Genomic DNA, 5,919 nt, shown 5'->3' on the forward strand with positions numbered 1-5,919 from the left:
ATATCAGAGTTTGTTATTGTTGTCGATGGTAACTCCTGTTAATCGCGTTGACGATGAGCAGGTGTTACACCCTTTCTTGTAACATCCATCTTTAAGTTTCACGAAGAAATTGAGGAGAGAAACGCTGTAAATGTGGCTGTACAGGCCGAGTTTCAGATGGCGGCGATGCGAAAAATGCGCATCTTCTTCCTGTTCAGGAAGAAAACGATGATATAGCCAGTTCAACTGAATTGTCCAAGTCAACTCAAAATATGAATAATGCTCATCACGATCCATATGACTTTCCCTCCTAGGATAACTAAAGTGGTATCCTTCCAAGCTTGACTCAGACGTTATGCATAAACCTAGGATCACCAAGAATCCGAAAAACACCTAGGTTAATGCAAACATCATGCTTAACATCCATCTTTAAGTTTCACGAAGAAATTGAGGAGAGAAACGCTGTAAATGTGGCTGTACAGGCCGAGTTTCAGATGGCGGCGATGCGAAAAATGCGCATCTTCTTCCTGTTCAGGAAGAAAACGATGATATGGCCAGTTCAACTGAATTGTCCAAGTCAACTCAAAATATGAATAATGCTCATCACGATCCATATGACTTTCCCTCCTAGGATAACTAAAGTGGTATCCTTCCAAGCTTGACTCAGACGTTATGCATAAACCTAGGATCACCAAGAATCCGGAAAACACCTAGGTTAATGCAAACATCATGCTTAACATCCATCTTTAAGTTTCACGAAGAAATTGAGGAGAGAAACGCTGTAAATGTGGCTGTACAGGCCGAGTTTCAGATGGCGGCGATGCGAAAAATGCGCATCTTCTTCCTGTTCAGGAAGAAAACGATGATATGGCCAGTTCAACTGAATTGTCCAAGTCAACTCAAAATATGAATAATGCTCATCACGATCCATATGACTTTCCCTCCTAGGATAACTAAAGTGGTATCCTTCCAAGCTTGACTCAGACGTTATGCATAAACCTAGGATCACCAAGAATCCGAAAAACACCTAGGTTAATGCAAACATCATGCTTAACAAGTTGTTAGGTCAAAGGTTACGATCCAACACCCTTTTGTTTTAAAATATCCTTTTGTTTTAAAATATCTTGTGTTGTCGTTCCTTATTCTGTATTTTCACATCAAGGTCATTTTTTAAAGGTCCTACCGGGAGTTGAACCCAGGTCGTTGGATTCAAAGTCCAAAGTGCTAACCACTACACCATAGAACCCCTTGTAAAAATTTATTTTGCAATGGTTTTCCTATTTTATGCAGATTCCACAAGAAGAGAGATCCTATCACGAGTCAAACTCAAGTTATTGGATTCAAAGTTCTAGAGCTGTTTTATCTAACTCGTTGTGATCTTGAGCACCTTTAGAGTGGTCGCAGAAGTAACCCTCTAGTGTTGATTGAAGCTCTTGGAGAACATGTAATTTTATACATTTCTTATAGTTAATTTATATATTGTTGTATATTACAAACAAATTGAAATAATACTTTACATCCAAGTCTTTCTTTCTTCCGTGCAAAACTTAACATGAAAACTATATTATTTCAATATTCACTCGAGAAATCAGGGGTGAAAACTATATTATTTCAAACCCTCCATTATTTCTTCTACTTTGCGTGAAAATGCTTCCACTAAATCATGTTACTAACTAGTTGGTTTGGTTCGGTTCAATTCTTGGGTTGACTAGATTGAATCGACCTAGCTCAATTAAACTCTTGATAATATAAAAATTATAAGTTTAATAAATTACGTTAACTTAAAAGTTTAACCCTTAATTTTTTTTAGAATGTTTAGCTTTGTGTCTAGTTGATCTCTAAATGCTTAGAAGTATCTAATAAGACTTCTACTTAAGGAACTTTTCTCTATAAAAGAGTAAGACTTCAAGTTTATTATTAAGGAATTTCAAATGAGTGATTTGATATATCACAGAGGACAAAATATTTATTTGTTTCAAATATTTTAGGTTGACCATTCTTCTTTGTCAAGTATTTTGAATATTATCATTGTGAATTACTAATGGCATTAGATTGAATCTCATTAATAAAACTATCCCAAAACTCAGGTAAAGATGACATCAAAATTAATACTTTAATTTCATCTTAAAAATTTATTTTCACTTAACTTAGTCAACTAATAATCATAATAGTCACCCGTGCACAAATATTTACAACCTTAAAAGGTAAAACTATAAGGAGTATAAGAGAAAAGTGGTTAAAATAGTTTCAAAATATAGAAAAAAAAAAAACTAGTAAGAATTGGTCAAAGTCAACATCTATATATCACTTATGGCACAGCACAACATAGATGAGGGTAATATTTTTTTATTTCTCTACTATATTAGGCCCTTCGGGTTATTGGCTTTACAAAATATTGGGCCCTTTGGGTTATTGGCTTTACAAAATGGAGACATGAAGTTTTCTATGTTTGAAATAAATTTGGCTGATTGTTTTCTGGCTAGCATTGGTACCATCAAAATTTATTTGTTTCTTTGAAATGTTTGAGTTTACAATTTACATGTTTTCATTTTTCTACTTTGTCTGCCTGCATTTAGAAATGAAGCAAAATTAGTCCGAGGGTTTTAGGCAGATTGTTATAATTCTAAGTGGCAAATTTAGGAAGACTACATGAATTTACGAATATATCAATGTAGAATTTTTTAATTTACCGATTTTTAAAATGTTAAATTATGTGAAATTACTGACAAAGAAGAATATTTTAGAGAGCTCTTCTTTTTATTTAAGATTTTGATATTTAAGAAAAGAGAAAATGAATAAAAATGGGAGACATTTTATAGATTTAGGAGGAGTAAGTGAAAACAAAAAGGGAGTCATGACCCATTTTCGGTGGGTTCTCGAGGCACGGTTGAAAACAAAGTAAAATGTTTTCTCGTCACCAGATTCGAATAGGTGACAGTCAAATTCTCTACCACTGAGCTATGGACCCATTTTGCATGATTTCAACCTTAATGACCCCTTAGACATAGTGTAAAAAGGGTAAAAAGTGTAAAAAGTGTCTGTCCAAAATAAAAGGGCCCAACCAAGTTCAAACGGGTGACCGGTAAAATTCTCTACCACTGAGCCATGGATTCATTTGGTAGGATTTTAACCTTAGTGACCCCTTTGACATAGTGTCGGTCCAAAAAGTGTAACAAATTTCTATCCTAGATAGAAGGGCCCAATTAGGTTCGAATTGGTGACCTCTTGATTTGCAATCAAATGCTCTAACATTGAGCTATGGTCCCATTTTGTATGATCTCAACCTAAGTGACCCCTTCTACAGATTATCGGTACAAAAGTGACCCTACTGAATCGACTATGGACCAATTTTGTATAAATTTGTGGGTTACCTATCGGGAATTAAACACAGGTCGTTAGATTCAAAGTCGAAATGCTAACCACTACACCATAGAACCACTTGTTAAACTTTATTTTGGCAGCAATTTTGATAAGCGCCAACAACGCTGGATTTTGCAAAGCTAGAGGTCGTAGTATCCTTACAGACTTTCACAAGGTGTTTTCAACTTCTTTTATAGGTAATTGAACTTTTGAGTCCATGCAAATGATTGGTTGGATTAGTATCAGTTTGAGAAGATAGAGGAGAGAAGAGAGACTTTGTTAGAAACTCTCCCATAAGTAATCTCCCAAGGTGTTTTCAACTTTTTTTTATAGGTAGAATTTTAAAATCAAACCACAACAAAATTTACTTCTATCTAGCAAAATTATTTTTTTTTGTTTGAAACAAGATTATTCCCTTCTTTTTCTAAAACTAAATTTGACTCTAGATTTTAATAGTTTTGTTAATTAAATTTTCTTTAAAATTTTTGTACAAAGAGTACAATGGAAATAATATATATATATATTTTTTTTACTATTTTGTAATTTGTATGGTATTATTCGAGGCTTTTGTATGAAATATGATAATTGATTCTCTGTCCTCTTTGACAATTTTAGATACCTTCATATCCGATATTTGATGTGTCACGTTTCATTATGAGATCTGCTCTTGGGTCAATAAGACTTAAGCAGAGAGTTTATTTGACTAATGATTTTTTTTTTTTGGGTTGTAGAGATATCCCTTACAAATCAAGACTTTGTATTATTATGAACACACTCATCAAGACATTTGTAAATGTGCCTGATATCTTGAAGGATATAAGACACGTAATTGAGAGAACATAAAATTTTTTTGAAGTTGGTTTTTCTAGGATAAGGTCATCACCAAAGTTTGAGACAAAGACCATTGGATGGGTTTTAATAAGGCTCAAATAAATTTAAAATCTAAAAGAACAGATATGAGTTTGATATTATTTGATTTTGGGTATGGACACAACTAGCTGATTTCTTTTGATTACATTAATGAATGTATGTAGATGTTTAAAGTGTTGATCTTAATGGTTTTAGAAAATATCAACACATCATCAATATAAACTATCCAAATTTTTTGAAAGGATTGAAATTATCATTCATAATCTTCTGAAATTCGGATGGAGCATTTTTTAGCCTAAATGGCATGACGTTCCTCTCATATTTTCTAAATTGGACATTAAATGCTATTTTATATTTGTCCTTTTAAGAAATTAGAATTGTCCGAAATCCTAATTTCATGTCGAATTTTATAAAAACATTTGACTCTAAATTCTTTTTTATCAAATCATTTTTGTTTTGGATTGGATATCTTATTTATTCTAAAACCTTATTCAAAGGTTTGTAGTTAATTACCCGTATCAGAATTTCTGGTTTCTTTTCACCATGTTGTTAACCTAAAATGTCAGACATGGCCACATGCTCTTTGAAGACCTTATCAGCTTCCTCGACAAAATATCACCTAAAATGTCATAGTATTTAGTGTTTGATGCTTTTTGACTTAACCCTAGAGTTCTATTTATGGTGAACTTGTGATAATTTTTGTCAAATTATATATTTGAATACCTAATACATTAAGATATAATATCTTATTTAAATAATATTAAAATGTGGTAGAATATCATAATATATGTTTTGATATTATACTTCAAGACTATAGGAACTTGCTCAGAGGACCTGAGAGTTATGTTGGCCCACAATGCATCTCATGGACGATGCAAAACTATGGTGGCGCTTGAAGGTGAATTGTGTAATAGCCGAAAAATAAATAAAGAAATAAACTTTATAAAAAAAAAAAAGGTTAAAATAATAATAATTAATTAATTAATTAATTAATTAATTAGAATTAGAATTAAAAAGAAAAAAAAATCATTTCCCACCTCTCTCCACTAACCCTTCGTCCCTTCCCACAATTATCTCTCCTTGATCCATCCCACCTGCCAAAAAAAGAAACAGAAAAACATTCAGATCTGAGAAGAAGTACAATGACTATTGCAGATTTAGAGATTTTTGTCAGCTATGGTAAAATCCTATCTCAGATTTTCTTTCACTCTAGAGTTATGGTGATAAGAAATTAATTTAGGATCAAATCTTCTTTCGTGTAATAATCAGATTTCATATAAAATTATTAGATTTTTGTTAGCATTTTAATTATACAAAATAAGGTTATAAGTTAGATTCAATAAAAGTTTAGGTGGCAAATCTATAAACTAAAAGATTGTAGCCCTATACTTCAAATTGGCCAGTAATATCTGTTTACACAATTGAAAAACCTATTTAGAATGAAAAAGATTAGAGAGAGAGGGAGGGAAATTAAGGAAGGATTTGTTAAACAGTATTTAACAATAAAATGAAATATCAGACGTGAGTGCTCCTTTCAATTTTGTGTAACAGAAAACATCATAATTTTCATCAGAGGTAGTGAACTTCTCTAAATTTTGTCCAACAGAAAAGATCAGAATTTTAAGATGGCCAATGTAAATTAGAGTAATAATTTTATAGAGATAAAACTTGAAACTGATGTCATGAGCTCATATAGGTTGACTCGGATTT

At 32.2% G+C, this 5,919-nt stretch overlaps 1 non-coding gene across 1 annotated transcript; it reads right to left on the reverse strand.

Annotated features, from left to right (window-relative positions):
• Positions 1-1,153: 1,153 nt before the first annotated feature.
• Positions 1,154-1,225, reverse strand: TRNAQ-UUG. The gene has a single exon. It is a non-coding gene; the product is annotated as a tRNA-Gln (tRNA).
• Between the last annotated feature and the right edge of the window lie 4,694 nt (positions 1,226-5,919).

Source organism: Cucurbita moschata, unplaced genomic scaffold (genome assembly GCF_002738365.1).
Source record: "Cucurbita moschata cultivar Rifu unplaced genomic scaffold, Cmos_1.0 Cmo_Scf00192, whole genome shotgun sequence".
Classification (NCBI taxonomy): Eukaryota; Viridiplantae; Streptophyta; class Magnoliopsida; order Cucurbitales; family Cucurbitaceae; genus Cucurbita; species Cucurbita moschata.